The sequence below is a fragment of the Nerophis ophidion genome, linkage group LG15 (assembly GCF_033978795.1).
Source record: "Nerophis ophidion isolate RoL-2023_Sa linkage group LG15, RoL_Noph_v1.0, whole genome shotgun sequence".
Lineage (NCBI taxonomy): Eukaryota > Metazoa > Chordata > Actinopteri > Syngnathiformes > Syngnathidae > Nerophis > Nerophis ophidion.
Window position 1 is genome coordinate 2,773,229 of NC_084625.1, and position 25,296 is coordinate 2,798,524.

Below are 25,296 nucleotides of genomic sequence, written 5' to 3' on the forward strand. Positions count from 1 at the left end.
TCAACAATTTTACTTTGTGCTCCCAGCAGCTCCAATGGAAGTCAAACCAACAAAACTCGAAAAAGGAATTGGTGCCAAAACCAGGATTTGGTACTTAAAAGAAGAAGAAGAAGAAGAAAGAAAAGTAGTACTTTAAAAGTTAAAAAATAGACCCACTCGGAAATATGACTCAAATATCAAAATATAACAAGAAATGTTAGTAGCTGTTGCCCACATCTATATCAGAGTGTCCCAGGGTCATTAAAAGTCATTAAATGGATTTTAGGACAATTAAAACCCAAAATGGCATTAAAAAAATTATTTGACAATCAGGACAATTAAAACTATAGATGCCATTAAAAATAAAATTTAACATTCAGGACAATTAAAACTCTACATGGCATTAAAAATTGAATTTGAAATTCAATTTTTAATGCCATCTAAAGTTTTAATTTTCCTGAATGTTAAATTAAATTTTTAAATCCATATCAGGTTTTAAATGTCCTGAATTTAAAATTATTTTTTAATGCCATCTCAGGTTTTAATTGTCCTGAATTTCACATTTAATTTTTATCGCCATCTCAAGTTTTAATTGTCCTGAATTTAAAATTAATTTTTAATGCCATCTCAGGTTTTAATTGTCCTGAATTTCAAATTTAATTTTTTAATGCTATCTAGAGTTTTAATTGTCCTGAATTTCAAATTTAATTTTTTAATGCTATCTAGAGTTTTAATTGTCCTGAATGTCAAATTGAATTTTCAATTCTATCTCGGGTTTTAATTGTCCTGAATTTCAAATGTATTTTTTAATGCCATCTTGGGTTTTAGTTGTCCTGAATTTCAAATTTAATTTTTAATGCCATCTCAGGTTTTAATTGTCCTGAATTTCAAATTTAATTTTTTAATGCTATCTAGAGTTTTAATTGTCCTGAATTTCAAATTTAATTTTTTAATGCTATCTAGAGTTTTAATTGTCCTGAATTTCAAATTTAATTTTTTAATGCTATCTAGAGTTTTAATTGTCCTGAATGTTGAATTGAATTTTCAATGCTATCTCGGGTTTTAATTGTCCTGAATTTCAAATGTATTTTTTAATGCCATCTTGGGTTTTAGTTGTCCTGAATTTCAAATTTTATTTTTAATGCAATCTCAGGTTTTGAAAAGATAATATGAAATTCAGGAAAATTAGAACTTGAGATGGCATTAAAAATTGATTTCAACATTTAGGACAATTAAAACTCTAGATGGCATTAAAAAATAATTTGAAATTCAGTACAATTAAAACCTGAGATGGCATTTTTTTGTCATGAAAAAGGGATTTTTTTTGGACTGGTGCACTAATTGTAAGTGTGTCGTGTTTTTTATGTTGATTTCATAAAAATTGTTTTAAATAAAATTAAAAAAAATTCAGGACAATTAAAACCCAAGATGGCATTAAAAATTACATTTGAAATTCAGGAAAATTAAAACCTGAGATGGCAATGAAGCATTAAATTTAACATTCAGGCCAATTAAAACTCTAGATGGCATTAAAAAATAATTTTTAAATTCAGGACAATTAAAACTCGAGATGGCATTAAAAATTAAATGTGAAATTCAGGACAATTATACCCTAAGATGGCATTAAAAAGTCAATTTGAAATTCAGGACAATTAAAACCTGAGATGGCATTAAACATTTGATTTGAATTTCAGGACAATTAAAACTCTAGATGGCATTAAAAAATAATTTGAAGTTCAGGACAATTAAAACCTGAGATGGCATTAAAAATGTGTTTTAACATTCAGGACAATTAAAATTCTAGATGGCATTAATTGTTCTGAATTTCAAATTACATTTTCAATTGTCCCAAATTTCAAATTATTTTTCTAAAACCGGAGATAGCATTAGAAATTAACTTTGAAATTCAAGACATTAAAAACCTGAGATGACATTAAAAATTTGATTTGAAATTCAGGACAATTAAAACTCTAGATGGCATTAAAAAATAATTTGAAATTCACGACAATTAAAACTGGAGATGGCATTAAAAATAATTTGAAATTCATGACAATTAAAACTCTAGATGGCATTAATTGTTCTGAATTTCAAATTACATTTTTAATTGTCCTGAATTTCAAATAATTTTTGTAAAACCTGAGATGGCATTAAAAATTAACTTTGAAATTCACAACAATTAAAACCTGAGATGACATTAAAAATTTGACTTGAAATTCAGGACAATTAAAACTCTAGATGGCGTTAGAAATAATAATTTGAAAATCAGGACAATTAAAACTGGAGACGGAATTAAAAATTAAATTTGAACTTCAGTACAATAAAAACCTGAGATGGCATTAAAAATTCAATTAAACTTCCAGGACAATTAAAACGCAAGATGGCATTAAAAATTAAATTTGAAATTCAGGACAATTAAAACCTGAGATGGCATTTTTTTGTCATGAAAAAATTAGTTTTTTTTTGGGCTGGTGCACTAATTGTGTGGTTTTTATGTTGGTTTAATGAAAAAAAAATTATTAAAACAATATTCAGGAAAATTAAAACATGAGATGGCATTAAAAATTAAATTTGAACTTCAGGACAATAAAATCCTGAGATGGCATTAAAAATTCAATTTAACACTCGGGACAATTAAAACGCAAGATGGCATTAAAAATTAAATTTGAAATTCAAGACAAATATTTTTTATTTTATTTTTTTTGTCATGAAAAAGGGAGTTTTTTAGGGCTGGTGCACTAATTATAAGTGTATCTTGTGTTTTTTATGTTGATTTAATAAAAAAAAATTAAATAAATTGAAAAAAATTCAGAAGAATTAAAACATGAGACGGCATTAAAAATTTCATTTAACATTCAGGACAATTAAAAATCTAGATGGCATTAATTGTCCTGAATTTCAAATTACATTTTTAATGCCATCTCTAGTTTTTAATGTCCTGAATTTCAAATTATTTTTTTAACACCTGAGATAGCATTAAAAATTAAATTTGAAATTCAGGACAATTAAAACTCTAGATGGCATTAGAAAAAATAATTTGAAATTCAGAACAATTAAAACTGGAGATGGCATTTTTTTGTCATGAAAAAGCGAGTTTTTTTGGGCTGGTGCACTAATTGTGTTTTTTTATGTTGGTTTAATAATAAATAAAAAAAATATAAAAAAAAATATTCAGGACAATTAAAACACGAGATGGCATTAAAAATTAAATTTGAACTTCAGGACAATAAAATCCTGAGACGGCATTAAAAATTCAATTTAACACTCGGGACAATTAAAACCCAAGATGGCATTAAAAATTAAATTTGAAATTCAGGAAAATTAAAACCAGTGATGTCATTGAAAATAAAATTTGAACTTCAGGATAATAAAAACCTGAGATGGCATTAAAAATTCATCTAAACTTTCAGGACAATAAAAATCCAAGATGGCATTAAAAATGTAATTTGAAATTCAGGACAAATATTTTTTTATTTTATTTTTTTTGTCATGAAAAAGGGAGTTTTTTGGGGCTGGTGCACTAATTATAAGTGTATCTTGTGTTTTTTTTATGTTGGTTTAATAAAAATAAATGTAATAAATAAAAACAAATTCAGGACAAATAAAACATGAGACGGCATTAAAAATTACATTTGAACTTCAGTACAATAAAAACCTGAGATGGCATTAAAAATTCAATTATACTTTCAGGACAATTAAAACGCAAGATGGCATTAAAAATTAAATTTGAAATTTAGGACAAAATTATTTTTATTTTTTTATTTTTGGCATGAAAAAGGGAGTTTTTTCGGGCTGGTGCACTAATTATAAGTCTATCTTGTGTTTTTTTTATGTTGGTTTAATAAAAAAAAAATTAATACATTTTAAAAAAAACAGGACAATTAAAACATGAGACGGCATTAAAAATTAAATTTGAAATTTCAGGACGATAAAAACCCAAGATGGCATTAAAAATTAAATTTGAAATTCAAGACAAATATTTTTTATTTATTTTTTTTGTCATGAAAAAGGGAGTTTTTTGGGCTGGTGCACTAATTATAAGTGTATCTTGTGTTTTTTTTATGTTGGTTTAATAAAAAAAAAATTAATATATTTAAAAAAAATCAGGATAATTAAAACATGAGACGGCATTAAAAATTAAATTTGAACTTCAGTACAATAAAAACCTGAGATGGCATTAAAAAATCAATTAAACTTTCAGGACAATTAAAACGCAAGATGGCATTAAAAATTAAATTTGAAATTAAGGACAAATATTTTTTTCTTTTTTTTTGTCATGAAAAGGAGTTTTTCGGGCTGGTGCACTAATTATAAGTGTATTTTGTGTTTTTTTTATGTTGGTTTAATAAAAATAAATTAAATAAATAAATAAAAATTCAGGACAATTAAAACATGAGACGGCATTAAAAATTACATTTGAAATTAAGGACAAATATTTTTAATATTTTTTTTTGTCATTAAAAAGGGAGTTTTTTCGGGCTGGTGCACTAATTATAAGTCTATCTTGTGTTTTTTTTATGTTGGTTTAATAAAAAAAAAATTAATATATTTAAAAAAAATCAGGACAATTAAAACATGAGACGGCATTAAAAATTAAATTTGAAATTTCAGGACAATAAAAACCCAAGATGGCATTAAAAATTAAATTTGAAATTCAGGACAAATATTTATTTATTTATTTTTTTTTTTTTGTCATGAAAAAGGGAGTTTTTTGGGGCTGGTGCACTAATTATAAGTGTATATTTTGTTTTTTATGTTGATTTAATAAAAAAAAATTAAAAAAAATAAATAAAAAAAATAAAAAATTAATAAAACATTATTCTGCGGCCCGGTGGTTGGGGACCAGTGGTGTAACACACAATATAACCTGACAAAATATGATATATATCCATGGTGGTTGTGATTTATCTTCATATTAGAGAGAGCTCTTCCAAGTGGTGATGAAGTCCTAACATGTTTGTCAGAAGCCATTTCTGATCCATCTGATGCTGCTCCTCCCAGAGTCCTGGACCCCTGCAGGCCACAGTCCAGACCTCCAGGACTCCCTTTCTTCTCTTTCATCAGCAGACAAAACAGAGGCAGGATTATTCAAAAGCAGCCCAAAATAGCTCCTAATGGCATGTACTTTTCTCCGCCGGCTATAAACGGCGCCGGCGTGGCTTCTGGCCGACTTCCCGCCTCTCGTTCATCTTCTCTCCGGCAGCCTGATAAATCAGTGTCTGTCGGAGCTGTGTAATTAGACGGAGTGGCACTCGCACCTCCACTTACCACCGCGCCTCCTAAACACCCGAGTGTGTGCGCACCACCTCCCCCCGAGCATCGAATCACTTACGTCATGTTGCGGCCTGGGATCCCGCAACTATTTCAGTACTTTCCTATTCTACTCATCAAATAATCCATGTTTGATTTTCAGCACTTTTCACTTTCAGAGTGTGACTCCATTTAGACAGTTTTTAGTTGATTAAATTTTCTGAATGTTTTGATTACGGCTGTGAATCTTTGGGCACCACATGATTCCATTCAATATGATTCTTGGGGGGGAACAAGTCCATTCAGAATCGATTCTCAATTCAAACCGATTTTCGATTCAAACTCAGTACTTTATTAAAGCTTTGCTTCTTCCTACTCCTTTTCGGACATGATGTATTGTGTATTGCGAAATGATGAAATTAACTGATGTATAATGTTGTATGTATGTCGTGTTCAAAATAAACTAAGAAAAGAAAAGAAAAGAAAAATAACATCGGATGCCAGTTCATTGATTACTACATTCCTCCATGAAATAGATAAACATATCTGATCAATTCATTTAGTACTCAAAAGAAAACTGGTTTTGCTTAATATAATGCTTCCCAGACATTTAATAAAGTCAAATACAAATAAGGCTTATTAAACTATGTATTTATGAAAACCTTATACATAACAAGAGAAGTATCCAACACAAAGTTAATCTGTACAGTAAATACGAGCATCGACATCAACAATATGATTTGCCTGGGTGGCTGGATTGAAAAATAAATAGATAATAATAATAATTAAAGCTGCAAGCAGCGTTGGTCGGGTCCGCCGTTGGCCGCCGCCGCCGTGTCCCGAGTCCCGATCTTAGTCAAACCAACGTAGAGGTTTTTATTCCATGTCTATACGACATTTCTAACAGAAGTTACATGCAGTTTTGTCTGGGTTTTTTCATAGGGGGCGCTAAGCGCAAGTTAGATTTTTGGGGTTTGGTTTTTTTGTTAGTTGGCAGTTTTTGCCAGTCCTGATGTGTGTGCAAAATTTGGTGAGTTTTGAAGCATGTTAAGGGGGTGAAATTACGGATCGGCGATTCTGGATGTTGTTGATAAATGGCTTTCGGTCTGCATAACAGAGCTTTAACTTGCACTTTGAAGCATTTTAAGTAGGTCAAATTACAGCTCAAAGAGGCAAAAACGTCATTTTTTAGGAACATTTGCGCAGGGGTTCTTTGAAGGCGCGTAAAATCCAAACCGGAGAACTTATCAAAACTTTGATCTATACTTTTAATCAGAAGGGTTCAAACTCTCTCCTGTGCGAGTTTGAAGCCGAAACGACAAACGCACTGGGAGAAGTGTCGATTTGAAAAAGGTGACGGGTTTTCACAAAACTTTTATTTTGAAGGGGCAATTTTTAACTTCCTGTTGATTTTTGCCGAAGGATGTAAACTATCGAAATGTAGGTCTAAGTCAGACCTACCTAGAAGTTTTTGTTTCATGTCTTTCCGGCATTCCTACCGGAAGTTACAAGCAGTTTTGTCTGTGGTTTCTTCCTGGAAGCAGTTTTTTCTGTGTTTTATTGAAAAATTGCGCTACAGCGCAATTTTGAGTTTTATTATTATTTTTTTTCATTAGATCGCAATTTTTGCCAGTCCTGATGTGTGTGCCAAGTTTGGTGAGTTTTGAAGCATTTTAAGGGGGTCAAATTGCAGCTCAAAGAGGCAAAAATAGCATTTTTTGCGAAAATTTTGCTTTGAATGAGTTTTTGCCAAATTTCTGTTGATTTTGGGTATAGGCATTTCTAATGGGGAATCTAGGTTTAAGTCACACCTACATAGAGGTTTTTGTTCCATGTCTTTACGACATTCCTAACGGAAGTTACAAGCAGTCTGTTTTTTTTTTTTCGTAGGGGGCGCTAGCGCGCATTTTTCATTTTTGGGGTTTGGTTTTTTTATTAGATGGCAATTTTCGCCAGTTCTGATGAGTGTGTGAAATTTGGTGAGTTTTGGAGCATGGTCAGTGGGTCAAATTAAGGTTCAAAGAGGCGGCGGAATAATAATAATAATAATAATAAAATAATAATAAAACGCTACAGATTCAATAGGGTCCTTGCCATGGCAAAGGACATGGAGTCCTTTGCTGGCAGGGCGGACCCTAATAATAATAGCATACATATATATATATATATATATATATATATATATATATATATATATATATATATATTTTTTTTTTTTGTATAATTTTTTTATTATTGTAATATATTAAGAATTGTTGCAAATAAAAATTGCAATTAATCTGAAAATCTATTTAATTTTTTTTTTTTTTTTAATGCTACAAAACGGCAGTATTCCCCAGTCATGCTTTTCTATAAAATCTGTCTTCGTCTCGATTTAAAAATGCTTGAAATTCGGGGCGAAGTGCGTAACATACACAAAAATTAAATGGGGAAACACAACATCTAACAGGAATCAATCAACTTTTATTAAACTTTTAATTCTCTCAGGGTTTGAATAAAACATTGTATTTGTGTACTTTGTGTATTTGTGTGTGGGACGGCGTGCGCAACCCGAGGGTTCCTGGTTCAATCCCCACCTAGAACCAACCTCGTCACGTCCGTTGTGTCCTGAGCAAGACACTTCACCCTTGCTCCTGATGGGTGCTGGTTGGCGCCTTGCATGGCAGCTCCCTCCATCAGTGTGTGAATGTGTGTGTGAATGTGGAAGTAGTGTCAAAGCGCTTTGAGTACCTTGAAGGTAGAAAAGCGCTATACAAGTACAACCCATTTATTTATCATTTACCCCTGGTCTAGACAGTCACTGACCGATGATGGCACAGACTGTCTCGGCCTTTATCATTTATTTCAAACCGTCTTGATAGGAAAAGTCCCCGAAATACATCAGAGTTAAACAATGAATCCATTAATAAATATTGATACCTACACACTATATTGCCAAAATTATTTGGCCACCTGCCTTGACTCACATATGAAGTTGAAGTGCCATCCCATTCCTAACCCATAGGGGTTCATGTCAGGTTCAAACACTAAAGACATCTATTAAACAAGACAAAAGGCAAAGATTTAGAGATCGAATTGAATTTAGACTCCGATCTGAGGAGAAAAATGGCCACTGTACTCTCTGTACAGTCCTGCACCACGCTCTGCCCCAAGATGGTACTCCTCATTCTTTATTTGGCTTTCTCCCCCCTCCTTTCAACTACTACTACTACTACTACATAATATATATATATATATGTATATATATATCTTTTTTTATTTTATTTTATTTATTTTTTACAATTGTTTTTAACATGGCTGTGCAGCACTTTGGAAACGTTATTGTTTAAATGTGCTATATAAATAAAGTGGATTGGATCGGATTGATACTGCTTCCTGAGGAAAGTGGGTCATAAACAGCGTTGCCCTCGGTTACCGAACAGTTCGAAGAGAGTTCGTCAAATAGTTCAAAAAGAGTCCCATAAAATAGTTCAAAAAGAGTTTGTAAAATACTTCAAAAAGAGTTCCTCTGGAATTTGGCCAGATCCTGCCATCTGTCCGCTTTGTTGTCCCAGTGGAGTTTTACGAGCCTTCGTCTTGGTTGGTTTTCTAAGACAGCCTTTTGTCTTCTTGTCAGGAACACAATAAAAATTGTGATAATTTAGAAAACAATTATTCTAACAGTTCAAAATGTTATTACACCTTCAACTCTTCTGGGATGTTCTGTCCACAAGGTTGCGGAGAGTCTTTATAGCAATTGTCCACCATTTTTCCAAAAGCGCATTGGTAAGGTCACACACTAATGTTGGTTCAGGTCAGGACTCTGTGCAAGCCAGTCAAGTTCATCCACACCAGACTCTGTCACCCATGTCTCTATATGGACCTTGCTTTGTACACTGGTGCCTAGTAATTTTGTGTTCCCACAAATTGTTTCGGTATCCTGGAGCATTCACAGGTAATTTCATTGGAACTAAGGGGCCAAGCCCAACCCCACACCATAATTCCTCCTCTACCAAATTTAAAAATCAGCCCGAAATGTAGCGTTCTCCTGGCAACCTCCAAACCGAGACTAGTGCATCAGATTGCCAGATGGAAACGCGTGATTCATCAGTCCTGTGGCTGAGTTGCTGTTGTTCCCAAACTCTTCGTTTGATAATAAAGTTGACTTTGAGGAAATTTCGGGACTGGATTTGTTGCACAGGTGGCATCCTATGACTGTTCCACGCTGGAAAGTCTCCATACCTAAGTGCTTGATTCGATACACCTGTGGGCGGGGCAAGTGATTAGCACACCTGATTCTCATCATTTGGATGGCTGGCCAAATATTTTTTATTTATTTTTTTAAATCAAATTTTTGGATATGGATGATCATATCTGCTGCAGAAAAGAGATGTGATTGCCTAGTTTGTGTTATTAATTATTTGTATATACAGTTTTTATTAGGGCTGTCCTAAAAAAGAAAAATTTTTTTGGAATGACTCACAATTTTTACTTGAAACGATTCTAAATGGATTCAAAAAAGTCCAAAATTGATTTTTTGATTCTATTGATTTATTTATCTTTTATCAGTCCTGTTTATCCACTCGTAAAAACAATATAGTAGATGTAGATGATCTATATCTGCTGGACACATTTATGTTAGAAAAGATACTTCACTTGTTGTCTTATTTGTATTTGACTTGATTAAATGTTTGGGTAGAATTTTCTCAAACAATCCATCCATCCAATATCTTCTTCCGCTTATCCGAGGTCGGGTCGCGGGGGCAACAGCCTAAGCAGGGAAACCCAGACTTCCCTTTCCCAGCCACTTTGTGTAGTTCTTTTATGGAGGAATGTAGTTCAGGATAAAACTGGCACCCACCGTTATTAAATAAGTATTGATTTTGTATCGAGGATCGCTTTTAATGGAGAACTGATTTTAAATTGAATCGTTACCGGCAAGAATCGAATCCAATCTTGTGGTGCCCAAAGATTCACAACCCTAATATTTAGTGTTTAGCATCCATATTGTCAGCTGTCAATCAAAAGCAAGAATGTGCGAATGTTTCCACGGAGTTGAGGTTGACCATGTGCAGACCTGCTTGCACCTTGGCCCGCCCTATGGCCTCACATGACCTGTCCTGTGTGGGATCAATGTCTGGTATTGATCCTTTTTTAAGGCCGAGCTCAGCGAGCGCATGAAAAAGATGAAGTGTGGATTTTTGTAAAGTTCGTGTTGGTCTGAGGGGTCCCAACACCCAGGAGACTCCAAAGTCCTGTCTTCTGTAATCTCACAAAGTCCTGTCTTCTGTAATCTCACAAAATCCTGTTTTCTGTAATCTGACCAAAATCCTGTTTTCTGTAATCTGACCAAAGTCCTGTCTTCTGTAATCTCACCAAAGTCCTGTTTTCTGTAATCTCACCAAAATCCTGTCTTCTGTAACCTCACCAAAGTCCTGTCTTCTGTAATCTGACCAAAATCCTGTTTTCTGTAACCTCACCAAAGTCCTGTCTTCTGTGATCTCACCAAAATCCTGTCTTCTGTAATCTGACCAAAATCCTGTTTTCTGTAATCTCACCAAAGTCCTGTTTTCTGTAATCCCACCAAAATCCTGTCTTCTGTAATCTGACCAAAGTCCTGTTTTCTGTAACCTCACCAAAGTCCTGTTTTCTGTAACCTCACCAAAGTCCTGTTTTCTGTAATCTGACCAAAATCCTGTTTTCTGTAACCTCACCAAAGTCCTGTTTTCTGTAACCTCACCAAAGTCCTGTCTTCTGTAATCTCACCAAAGTCCTGTTTTCTGTAATCTCACCAAAGTCCTGTTTTCTGTAGTCTGACCAAAGTCCTGTCTCCTGTAATCTCACCAAAATCCTGTTTCTGTAATCTCACCAAAATCCTGTTTCTGTAATCTCACCAAAGTCCTGTCTTCTGTAATCTCACCAAAGTCCTGTTTTCTGTAATCTCACCAAAATCCTGTCTTCTGTAACCTCACCAAAGTCCTGTCTTCTGTAATCTGACCAAAATCCTGTTTTCTGTAACCTCACCAAAGTCCTGTCTTCTGTGATCTCACCAAAATCCTGTCTTCTGTAACCTCACCAAAGTCCTGTTTTCTGTAATCTGACCAAAATCCTGTTTTCTGTAATCTCACCAAAGTCCTGTTTTCTGTAATCCCACCAAAATCCTGTCTTCTGTAATCTGACCAAAGTCCTGTTTTCTGTAACCTCACCAAAGTCCTGTTTTCTGTAACCTCACCAAAGTCCTGTTTTCTGTAATCTGACCAAAATCCTGTTTTCTGTAACCTCACCAAAGTCCTGTTTTCTGTAACCTCACCAAAGTCCTGTTTTCTGTAACCTCACCAAAGTCCTGTCTTCTGTAATCTGACCAAAATCCTGTTTTCTGTAACCTCACCAAAGTCCTGTTTTCTGTAACCTCACCAAAGTCCTGTTTTCTGTAGTCTGACCAAAGTCCTGTCTCCTGTAATCTCACCAAAATCCTGTTTCTGTAATCTCACCAAAATCCTGTTTCTGTAATCTCACCAAAGTCCTGTCTTCTGTAATCTCACCAAAGTCCTGTCTCCTGTAATCTCACCAAAATCCTGTCTTCTGTAATCTCACCAAAGTCCTGTCTTCTGTAATCTCACCAAAGTCCTGTTTTCTGTAATCTCACCAAAGTCCTGTCTCCTGTAATCTCACCAAAGTCCTGTCTTCTGTAATCTCACCAAAGTCCTGTCTTCTGTAATCTCACCAAAGTCCTGTTTTCTGTAATCTCACCAAAGTCCTGTCTCCTGTAATCTCACCAAAGTCCTGTCTTCTGTAATCTCAACAATGTCCGGTTTTCTGTCATCTCAACAAAAACCTGTCTTCTGTAATCTCACCAAAGTCCTGTCCTCTGTAATCTCACCAAAGTCCTGTCTTCTGTAATCTCACCAAAGTCCTGTCTTCTGTAACCTCACCAAAGTCCTGTCTTCTGTAATCTCACCAAAGTCCTGTCTTCTGTAATCTCACCAAAGTCCTGTCTTCTGTAATCTCACCAAAGTCCTGTCTTCTGTAATCTCACCAAAGTCCTGTCTTCTGTAATCTCACCAAAGTCCTGTTTTCTGTAATCTCACCAAAATCCTGTTTTCTGTAATCTCACCAAAATCCTGTTTTCTGTACTATCACCAAAATCCTGTTTTCTGTAACCTCACCAAAGTCCTGTCTTCTGTAACCTCAACAAAGTCCTGTCTTCTGTAACCTCACCAAAGTCCTGTCTCCTGTAATCTCACCAAAGTCCTGTCTTCTGTAATCTCACCAAAGTCCTGTTTTCTGTAATCTCAACAAAGTCCTGTTTTCTTTAATCTCACCAAAGTCCTGTTTTCTGTAATCTCACCAAAGTCCTGTTTTCTGTAATCTCACCAAAATCCTGTTTTCTGTAATCTCAACAAAGTCCTGTTTTCTGTAATATCACCAAAGTCCTGTCTTCTGTAATCTCACCAAAGTCCTGTCTTCTGTAATCTCACCAAAGTCCTGTCTTCCTTAATCTCACCAAAATCCGGTTTTCTGTAATCTCACCAAAATCCTGTTTTCAGTAATCTCAACAAAGTCCTGTTTTCTGTGATCTCACCAAAGTCCTGTCTTCTGTAATCTCACCAAAGTCCTGTCTTCTGTAATCTCACCAAAGTCCTGTCTTCTGTAACCTCACCAAAGTCCTGTCTTCTGTAACCTCACCAAAGTCCTGTCTTCTGTAATCTCACCAAAGTCCTGTTTTCTGTAATCAGACCAAAGTCCTGTCTTCTGTAATCCCACCAAAGTCCTGTCTTCTGTAATCTCACCAAAATCCTGTCTTCTGTAATCTCACAAAGTCCTGTCTTCTGTAATCTCACCAAAGTCCTGTCTCCTGTAATCTCACCAAAGTCCTGTTTCTGTAATCTCACCAAAGTCCTGTTTTCTGTAATCTCACCAAAATCCTGTTTTCTGTAATCTCACCAAAGTCCTGTCTCCTGTAATCTCACCAAAATCCTGTTTCTGTAATCTCACCAAAGTCCTGTCTCCTGTAATCTCACCAAAGTCCTGTCTCCTGTAATCTCACCAAAGTCCTGTTTCTGTAATCTCACCAAAGTCCTGTTTTCTGTAATCTCACCAAAGTCCTGTTTTCTGTAATCTCACAAAAATCCAGTCTTCTGTAACCTCACCAAAGTCCTGTCTTCTGTAACCTCACCAAAGTCCAGTTTTCTGTAATCTCACCAAAATCCTGTTTTCTGTACTATCACCAAAGTCCTGTCTTCTGTAACCGGACCAAAATCCTGTCTCCTGTAATGTCACCAAAGTCCTGTCTTCTGTAATCTCCCCAAAATCCTGTTTTTTGTAATCTCACCAAAATCCTGTTTTCTGTAACCTCACCAAAGTCCTGTCTTCTGTAATCTCACAAAGTCCTGTCTTCTGTAATCTCCCCAAAATCCTGTTTTCTGTAATCTCACCAAAGTCCTGTCTTCTGTAACCTCACCAAAGTCCTGTCTTCTGTAACCTCACCAAAGTCCTGTCTTCTGTAACCTCACCAAAGTCCTGTCTTCTGTAACCTCACCAAAGTCCTGTCTTCTGTAACCTCACCAAAGTCCTGTCTTCTGTAACCTCACCAAAGTCCTGTCTTCTGTAACCTCACCAAAATCCTGTTTTCTGTAGTCTGACCAAAGTCCTGTCTCCTGTAATCTCACCAAAGTCCTGTCTTCTGTAATCTCAACTAAATCCTGTCTTCTGTAATCTCACCAAAATCCTGTCTTCTGTAACCTCACCAAAGTCCTGTCTCCTGTAATCTCACCAAAGTCCCGTCTTTCAAGTCCAAGTCTGAAGAAGATACTTCCATAATAGTCTGTGAACCAGAACCACATTTGTAGTTCTCCTCGCAGTTCTTGAACAACGACTGATATCAAATGATGTCAGGAAATACATCGATACAGAGGCAGTGATGCTGATTTCTAGTCATGTTGTCCACTAATCGAAGATTTGATTTGGAGGACTCTGATTTGCTCATTGTTTACATGTAGATACCTAACATGCAGATACATATCTACATGTTACCTAACATGCAGATACATATCTACATGTAACTTAACATGCAGATACATAACCTGTAGTTGTGTAAACTGTAGATACTTGTCTACATGTTGCGCATCTACATGCTACTTAACATGTAGTTACGTAACATGTAGATACAAATCTACGTTACATATCTGCATGTTTACGTATCTATATTTTACATATCTACATGTTATGTATCTACGTGTTCAATAACATGTAGATACAAAACATGTAGATACATAACATGCAGATACAGAACCTATAGATACATACCATTCAGATTCTTATCTACATGTTGCGTATCTACATGTTACTTAACATGTAGATACATAACCTGTAGATATTTAACATGCAGATACATAACATGTAGATGCAGAACCTATAGATACATACCATTCAGATTCTTATCTACATGTTGCGTATCTACATGTTACTTAACATGTAGATACATAACCTGTAGATATTTGCCATGCAGATACATAACATGTAGATACTTATCTACAAGTTACGTATCAACCAGTTACTTAACATGCAAATACGTAACATGTAGCTACGTGACATTTAGATACGTAACATGCAGATATGTAACCTGTAGATATGTATCTACATGTTTCTTAACATGCAGATATGTAACATGTAGATACTTATCTACATGTTGCGTATCTACATGTTACGTAACATGTAGATAAATATCTACAGGTTACATATCTGCATGTTTACATATCTATATTTTACGTGTCTACATGTTATGTATCTACATGTTCAATAACATGTAGATACATAACATGTAGATACACAACTTTCAAATACATAACATGCAGATACAGAACCTATAGATACATACCATTCAGATTCTTATCTACATGTTGCGTATCTACATGTTACTTAACATGTAGACACATAACCTGAATATATTTACCATGCAGATACATAACATATAGATACTTATCTACATGTTATGTATCTACAAGTTACTAAACATGCAAATACGTAACATGTAGCTACGCGACATGTAGATACGTGACATATAGATACGTGACATGCAGATATGTAACCTGTAGATATGTATCTACGTGTTTCTTAACATGTAGATACGTAACATGTAGATAAATATCTACATGTTACATATCTGCATGTTTACGTATCTATATTTTACGTGTCTACATGTTATGTATCTACATGTTCAATAACATGTAGATACATAACATGCAAATACATAACATGCAGATACATAACCGATAGATACATACCATGCAGATTCTTATCTACATGTTACGTATCTACATGTTACTTAACATGTAGATACATAACATGTAGATACATATTTTGTAGATATTTACCATGCAGATACATAACATGTAGATACTTATCTACATGTTTTGTATCTACAAGTTACTTAACAAGCAGATACGTAACATGTAGCTACGTGACATGCAGCTATGTGACATGTAGCTATGTGACATGTAGATACGTGACATGCAGATATGTGACATGTAGCTATGTGACATGTAGATACGTGACATGCAGATATGTGACATGTAGCTATGTGACATGTAGATACGTGACATGCAGATATGTGACATGCAGATATGTGACATGTAGATATGTGACATGTAGATATGTGACATGTAGATATGTGACATGTAGCTACGTGACATGTAGATATGTGACATGTAGATATGTGACATGTAGATACGTGACATGTAGATATGTGACATGTAGATATGTGACATGTAGATATGTAACATGTAGATATGTGACATGTAGATATGTGACATGTAGATATGTGACATGTAGATATGTGACATGTAGATATGTAACATGTAGATACGTGACATGTAGCTACGTGACATGTAGATACGTGACATGTAGATACGTGACATGTAGATACGTAACATGTAGCTACGTGACATGTAGCTACGTGACATGTAGATACGTGACATGTAGCTACGTGACATGTAGATAGGTGACATGTAGATACGAGACATGTAGATACGTAACATGTAGCTACGTAACATGTAGATACGAGACATGTAGATACGTAACATGTAGCTACGAGACATGTAGATACGTAACATGTAGCTACGTAACATGTAGATACGAGACATGTAGATACGTAACATGTAGATACGAGACATGTAGATACGTAACATGTAGCTACGTAACCACCCTTCTAACGTCAACTAGTGCAAGTAAAATGACTGAATTTGGTAACAAATTTCTACATTTTGTTACCAAAACAAAAGTGTTTTTTAACTGCTCCATGACTTCTGTCTACATTTATCCACACTTTTGTTTTTAGTACTTATTAATAATTGTATTTTCCTTAAAGCACAGACCAGGAGTGGCAACCATAAAGCATTTAATATAACGTCAATAAAGCTTATTTTATTATATTCTAATCTAGTCCTTAATTATGACCGACTTTATGTCATTTGGAAAATTGTAAATTATTCTTTGAGTGCAATAAGAAACATATGTTTTAAGTACTGTCAGATTTTCTTTTAAAACGAATGGTGTCGACCCCGTAAGGGACAAGCGGTAGAAAATGGATGGATGGATGGATGGATAAAGCCACTATTGACATTTTTTTGTAATTCCCTTTATTTGGAAAAGTATTAAAGTATCGATATACATTTGGTATCGGTACCAAATTATTGGTATCGGGACAACCCTAGTATGTACTGTAGTTGTAAAAGCACTCATGATGTGTTGCGTGTATCACAATCGATACAAAGCGTGACTTTTTATTGATCAAACCGCAGATTCAACTAATGGTTGACTATAGACAAAATCTAACAAATCCGATCTGACTGGAAGTCTTTGGCCGAAGGACTGATGTCATTTCTTAGATTTGCTTCTGTGGTGTTTTCCGCAGGTTGACTTAAACAGCACCCTGAACTCCATTGTTTTTTTTATTGCACATTGAAACACAAAGACGTGAACATATTCATCCCTGCCAAAAGTTTTGACTTCTTGCATCATTGAAATCCGGTGTTTAGTCAGGACCAGAGCGCTCACCACTAATCACCATTCGTCACCAAGAACCCTGTCGTTAGCGGCCTCCTTAAATTGACATTGTATACAATCTTACTCCCTATCCCCCCCAACCTCGGGGTTGGGGTTAAGGTTCGGCTTGCTCTCCAGGCAGAGCTTGACGGTAATTTGTTACAGCTGGAATTTCTCATAATTCACTGGAGCAATCATCTTCCATTCCAAAAGCTCTTATTCCTTTCATTTGAAGTATTCAACTTTTACCGAGTTTTTGCTCAGTTCCTGTGCTGGTTTCTGGGAGGCAGTTCCTCCCCCCAACCCCCGTGATCAATGTCACCTTTCAGACAGTCTGGACAGGAGTAGTCCGAGGCAAGGGATGACCACAAAGGGCTCTTTCAGGAAGAGGGGGGCTGACCCAACCCCCCCCCCCCCCCCCTTCATGGCAGCCAGTCCCACATTCCACCCCCAGCCCAGGGTCCACGGGGAGGAGAAGCCCCCGGTACTGGCCTCAATGCGGGAAGGGAGTTGCAATATGTACCAATAATTGATGGCCAGGTCAGAGTATGTTTTCTTTTGTCTATAAACATACAGATTTTCAACGGACCAGGGGTGTCCAAGCTAGGGCCCGCCCTTGTCTTTTAGTTTGGCCCTAGGACTCTTTCCCAATTATTATAACGCATCCGACAATCTGTTTGGTGCAAAATTTGCCATCATCTCGTGGACAATGTGAGTAAATCAAGACAATGACCATGAATTGTGGATTAAAGTGAATATAGAATAAACCCCATTAAGAACAAGAAAAGGCGGGCTCATATTACACCAGTTTTAAAATCTCCACATTGGTGTGTTTAAGGATCAATTTTAAGGTTCTTCTTTTGGTTTATAAATGTTTTACGGTATTGGGCCTTCTTATCTTTCAGAATTGCTTTTATCCTCCGGTATTAGTCTCGTAGTTGTTCTAAAATTTAGGACACAAAGTCCACCATTTTGGCCCCGGTCTATGGAACATCTTGCCAGGGATGCGTAGAAAATTCATGTTTTTAAGAGCAGGCATAAAAGACCCACCATCTTGTGGACAATGTGAGTAAATCAAAACAATGACCATGAATTGTGGGTTGAAGTGAATATAGAATAAACCACATTAAGAACAACAAGAGGCGGGCTCACATTACACCAGTTTTAAAATCTCCACATTGGTCTGCTTAAGGATACATTTTAAGGTTTTTCTTATGTTTTATAAATGTTATATGGTATTGGGCCTTCTTATCTTTCAGAATTGCTTTTATCCTCCGGTATTAGTCTCGTAGTTCTAAAATTTAGGACAAAAAGTCCACTGCCAGGGATGCGTAGAAAATTCATGTTTTTAAGAGCCGGCATAAAAGACCCACCATCTTGTGGACAATGTGAGTAAATCAAGACAATGACCATGAATTGTGGATTAAAGTGAATATAGAAGAGGCCACATTAAGAACAAGAAAAGGCGGTCTCACATTACACCAATTTTAAAATCTCCACATTGGTGTGTTTAAGGATCAATTTTAAGGTTCTTCTTATGGTTTATAAATGTTTTATGGTATTGGGCCTTCTTATCTTTCAGAATTGCTTTTATCCTCCGGTATTAGTCTCGTAGTTGTTCTAAAATTTAGGACACAAAGTCAACCAGTTTGGCCCCTGTCTATGGAACATCTTGCCAGGGATGCGTAGAAAATTCATGTTTTTAAGAGCAGGCATAAAAGACCCACCATCTTGTGGACAATGTGAGTAAATCAAGACAATGACCATGAATTGTGAGTTGAAGTGAATATAGAAGAGACCACATTAAGAACAACGAAAGGCGGGCTCACATTACACCAGTTTTAAAATCTCCACATTGGTGTGTTTAAGGATAAATTTTAAGGCTCTTCTTATGGTTTATAAATGTTTTATGATATTGGGCCTTCTTATCTTCCAGAATTGCTTTTATCCTCCGGTATTAGTCTCGTAGTTCTAAAATTTAGGACACAAAGTCCACTGCCAGGGATGCGTAGAAAATTCATGTTTTTAAGAGCAGGCATAAAAGACCCACCATCTTGTAGGCAATGTGAGTAAAACAAGACAATGACCATGAATTGTGGGTTGAAGTGAATATAGAATAGACCACATTAAGAAGAACAAAAGGCGGGCTCACATTACACCAGTTTTAAAATCTCCACATTGGTGTGTTTAAGGATCAATTTTAAGGTTCTTCTTATGGTTTATAAATGTTTTATGGTATTGGGCCTTCTTATCTTTCAGAATTGCTTTTATCCTCCGGTATTAGTCTCCGAGTTGTTCTAAAATTTAGGACACAAAGTCCACCATTTTGGCCCCTGTCTATGGAACATCTTGCCAGTGGACCTCAGGGATGCGTAGAAAATTCATGTTTTTAAGAGCAGGCATAAAAGACCCACCATCTTGTGGACAATGTGAGTAAATCAAGACAATGACCATGAATTGTGGCTTGAAGTGAATATAGAATAAACCACATTAAGAACAAGAAAAGGCGGGCTCACATTACACCAGTTTTAAAATCTCCGCATTGGTGCGTTTAAGGATCAATTTTAAGGTTCTTCTTATGGTTTATAAATGTTTTATGGTATTGGGCCTTCTTATCTTTCAGAATTGCTTTTATCCTCCGGTATTAGTCTCGTAGTTCTAAAATTTAGGACACAAAGTCCACTGCCAGGGATGCGTAGAAAATTCATGTTTTTAAGAGCAGGCATAAAAGACCCACCATCTTGTGGACAATGCGAGTAAATCAAGACAATGACCATGAATTGTAGGTTGAAGTGAATATAGAAGAGGCCACATTAAGAACAAGAAAAGGCGGGCTCACATTACACCAGTTTTAAAATCTCCACATTGGTGTGTTTAAGGATCAATTTTAAGGTTCTTCTTATGGTTTGTAAATGTTTTATGGTATTGGGCCTTCTTATCTTTCAGAATTGCTTTTATCCTCCGGTATTAGTCTCCTAGTTCTAAAATTTAGGACAAAAAGTCCACTGCCAGGGATGCGTAGAAAATTCATGTTTTTAAGAGCAGACATAAAAGACCCACCATCTTGTGGAAAATGTGAGTAAATCAAGACAATGACTATGAATTGTGGGTTGAAGTGAATATAGAATAGACCACATTAAGAAGAACAAAAGGCGGGCTCACATTACACCAGTTTTAAAATCTCCACATTGGTGTGTTTAAGGAACAATTTTAAGGTTCTTCTTATGGTTTATAAATGTTTTATGATATTGGGCCTTCTAATCTTTTAGAATTGCTTTTATCCTCCGGTATTAGTCTCCTAGTTGTTCTAAAATTTAGGACACAAAGTCCACCATTTTGGCCCCTGTCTATGGAACATCTTGCCAGTGGACCCCCGGACTGTGTAGAACGTTCACGTTTTTAAAAGCAGGCATAAAAGACCCACCATCTTGTGGACAATGTGAGTAAATCAAGGCAATGACCATGAATTGTGGATTGAAGTGAATACAGAAGATACCACGTTAAGAACATCAAAAGACGGGCTCATATTACACCAGTTTTAAAATCTGTTTTAGGATCAATTTGAAGGTTCTTCTTATGGTTTAAAAATCCGATACCAAGTAGCTACAGGATTATACATTTGGTCATATTCAAAGTCCTCGTGTCCAGGGACATACTTCCTGATGTTATAAACATTCTAATTACAGTCCTGTACTTGGTATCATTACAGTGGATGTCAGGTGTAGATCCAGCCATGGTGTTTGTTTACATTGTGATGCAAGTAAGCTATTGTATCCTACGGTGTGTAGTAAAGCATGTTGAGTTATTCTTCGTCCTCCAGTGATAATGTTACTTGTAATAAACATACTTTATTTGTCGCCATGGAGGCCAGGATTAGAGATTTAGAAATAGCTAAAACACTGCAGACGTTTATGCGTCCGTTCTCGCTATTTCCGTCTACACACCGTGTCTGCTTGTAAGTACTCGGTGTGCACGCGTTGCCGAACATGCTCCTCTACACTATCCTTTATTACACGCAGTCGACTTTCGGACCTGGATGATAGTTTCGGACCCTTTTTGGTGTGCATCACGTTGCGTTCCCCGGACACCTCGGATGTGAATAAACAGGCGTGACACCCAGGTGCTGCTCCTCCTCGGCGTTCCTCCAGCCGGCTGAGCATTTTTTCCCGCCTGCATCCCTCATGTCCTGACATGTAAACGCAGCGTCGCTCCCCAAGGTAAACTCACCTCCATTTGCACCGCACATGTAAACAGTCGCTGATACACGCACGTGTTTGCGCATGCGAGGTGTCGGGCGGGAAGTGGAGATGGTTCTGTGGGGGAAGTGGAGATGGTTCTGTGGGGGAAGTGGAGATGGTTCTGTGGGAAAGCAGGAACCAGCAGTCCTCAGCCCTGACTCATCCATTCCACACAAGTTCTCTGCGAGCCAGTGCCAGACTTGCAGAGGACATGTTCTCCTTGCGGTCAGATCCTCGCTTAAAGTGGAACTCCTGTGCAAAACCAACGCTTGTTACCTACTGGTCGCTGGTTTTGTGTATTTGGGATCTGCATGAGTCCCCGAAATGTGGAATCAAACCATGGGGACATAAAAGTCTTATATAAGTGTTCTAATGAAGGCAACACGTGATGTAAGTGTCTGTATTAGTTGTATTAGCCTACTATCAAAATGACTTTAAAAGTCTTATATAAGTGTTATAATGAAGGCAACACGTGATGTAAGTGTCTATATTAGTTGTATTAGCCTACTATCAAAATGACTTTAAAAGTCTTAAAAGGAAGACAACACATGATGTAAGTGTCTATATTAGCCTACTATCAATATGACTTTAAAAGCTTATAAGGAAGACAACACATGATGAAAGTGTCTATATTAGTTATATTAGCCTACTATCAAAATGACTTTAAAAGTCTTATTTAAGTGTTCTAATAAGGGCAACACGTGATGTAAGTGTCTATATTAGCCTACTATCAATATGACTTTAAAAGCTTATAAGGAAGACAACACGTGATGTAAGTGTCTATATTAGTTATATTAGCCTACTATCAAAATGACTTTAAAAGTCTTATTTAAGTGTTCTAATGAGGGCAACACGTGATGTAAGTGTCTATATTAGCCTACTATCAAAATGACTTTAAAACTTTTATAAGGAAGACATCACATGTGTCTATATTAGCCTACTATCAAAATGACTTTAAAAGTCTTATTTAAGTGTTCTAATGAAGGCAACACGTGATGTAAGTGTCAATATTAGCCTACTATCAAAATGACTTTAAAAGCTTATAATGAAGGCAACACATGATGTAAGTGTCTATATTAGCCTACTATCAAAATGACTATAAAAGTCTTATATAAGTGTTATAATGAAGGCAACACATGATGAAAGTGCCTGTATTAGTTATATTAGCCTACTATCAAAATGACTTTAAAAGTCTTCTAAGGAAGACAACAGATGATGTAAGTGTCTATATTAGCCTACTATCAAAACGACTTTAAAAGTCTTATATTAGTGTTATATTGAAGCCAATACATATTGTGTCTATATTAACCTACTATCAAAATGACTTTAAAAGTCTTATTTAAGTGTTCTAATGAAGGCAACACGTGATGTGTCTATATTAGCTATATTAGCCTACTATCAAAATGACTTTACAAGTCTTATATTAGTGTTATATTGAAGGCAACACATGATGTAAGTGTCTATATTAGCCTACTATCAAAATGACTTTAAAAGTCTTATATTAGTGTTATATTGAAGCCAATACATATTGTGTCTATATTAACCTACTATCAAAATGACTTTAAAAGTCTTATTTAAGTGTTATAATGAAGGCAACACGTGATGTAAGTGTCTATATTAGTTATATTAGCCTACTATCAAAATGACTTTACGAGTCTTATATTAGTGTTATATTGAAGGCAACACATGATGTAAGTGTCTATATTAACCTACTATCAAATTGACTTTAAAAGTCTTATATAAGTGTTATAATGAAGGCAACACGTGATGTAAGTGTCTATATTAGCCTACAACCAAAATCACTCTAAAAGTATTATATAAATGTTGTAATGAAGGCAACACATGATGAAAGTGTCTACATTAGTCTACTATCAAAATGACGTGAACAGTCTTATATGTGTTATAATGAAGGCAACACGTGATGTAAGTGTCTATATTAGTTGTATTAGCCTACTATCAAAATGACTTTAAAAGTCTTAAAAGGAAGACAACACATGATGTAAGTGTCTATATTAGCCTACTATCAAAATGACTTTAAAAGTCTTATATAGGTGTTGTAATGAAGGCAACACGTGATGTAAGTGTCTATATTAGCTATATTAGCCTACTATCAAAATGACTTTAAAAGTCTTATAAGGAAGACAACACATGATGAAAGTGTCTATATTAGCCTACTATCAAAATGACTTAGAAAGTCTTATATTAGTGTTATAATGAAGGCAACACATGATGTGTCTATATTAGCCTACTATCAAGATGACTTTAACAGTCTTATATAAGTGTTATAATGAAGACAACACATGATGTAAGTGTCTATATTAGCTATATTAGCCTACTATCAAAATGACTTTAAAAGTCTTATTTAAGTGTTCTAATGAAGGCAACACGTGATGTAAGTGTCTATATTAGCTATATTAGCCTACTATCAAAATGACTTTAAAAGTCTTATAAGGAAGACAACACATGATGAAAGTGTCTATATTAGCCTACTATCAAAATGACTTAGAAAGTCTTATATTAGTGTTATAATGAAGGCAACACATGATGTGTCTATATTAGCCTACTATCAAGATGACTTTAACAGTCTTATATAAGTGTTATAATGAAGACAACACATGATGTAAGTGTCTATATTAGCTATATTAGCCTACTATCAAAATGACTTTAAAAGTCTTATATTAGTGTTATATTGAAGGCAATACATATTGTTTCTATGTTAACCTACTATCAAAATGACTTTAAAAGTCTTATTTAAGTGTTCTAATGAAGGCAACACGTGATGTAAGTGTCTATATTAGCCATATTAGCCTACTATCAAAATTACTTTAAAATTCTTATATTAGTGTTATATTGAAGGCAATACATATTGTTTCTATATTAACCTACTATCAAAATGACTTTAAAAGTCTTATTTAAGTGTTATAATGAAGGCAACATGTGATGTGTCTGTATTAGCTATATTAGCCTACTATCAAAATTACTTTACAAGTCTTATATAAGTGTTATAATGAAGACAACACATGATGTAAGTGTCTATATTAGCCTACTATCAAAATGACTTTAAAAGTATTATATAAGTGTTGTAATGAAGGCAACACATGATGTAAGTGTCTATATTAGCCTACTATCAAAATAACTTTAAAAGTCTTATATAAGTCTTACAATGAAGGCAACACATGATGAAAGTGTCTATACTAGCCTACTATCAAAACGACTTTATAAGTCTTATAAGTGTTATAAGAAAGACAACACATGATGTAAGTGTCTATACTAGCCTACTATCAAAATTACTTCATAAGTCTTATATAAGTGTTATAAGAAAGACAACACATGATGAAAGTGTCTATACTAGCCTACTATCAAAACGACTTTATAAGTCTTATATAAGTGTTATAAGAAAGACAACACATGATGTAAGTGTCTATATTAACTCTATTAGCCTACTATTAAAATGACTTTATAAGTCTTTGAATGATATGTTAGTACAATCTGTTGTGTAGCTATCTTGGCCTTCTACTGTCTGACTACAGTGTCACTGTTTTTCGGCTAAATATAGAAAGATTTTCCGAATAATTACTTTAACGGTGGGTCTGTGCAAAAAAACAGTAAGTAATAACAGTAGGTTAGAAATGTGGGAATAATATGTTAGCTCGATTTGTTGTGTAGCTACCTTTGCCTTCTACTGTAAGACAATAGTGTGTTTATTTATGACAATGGAACGGTAAGCAATAACAGTAGGTTAGAAATGTGTGAATGGTACTTTAGCAATGTTGGCTCGATGTGTTGTGTAGCTAGCTTAGCCTTTCAATGT

The 25,296-nt window shown here is 35.2% G+C and overlaps 1 long non-coding RNA gene across 1 annotated transcript in view; it reads left to right on the forward strand.

Annotated features, from left to right (window-relative positions):
- LOC133569808 (uncharacterized) overlaps positions 1 to 25,296 on the forward strand; it is a 276,288-nt gene that overhangs the window by 65,868 nt on the left and 185,124 nt on the right. The gene's annotated exons all lie outside the window — the stretch shown is intronic.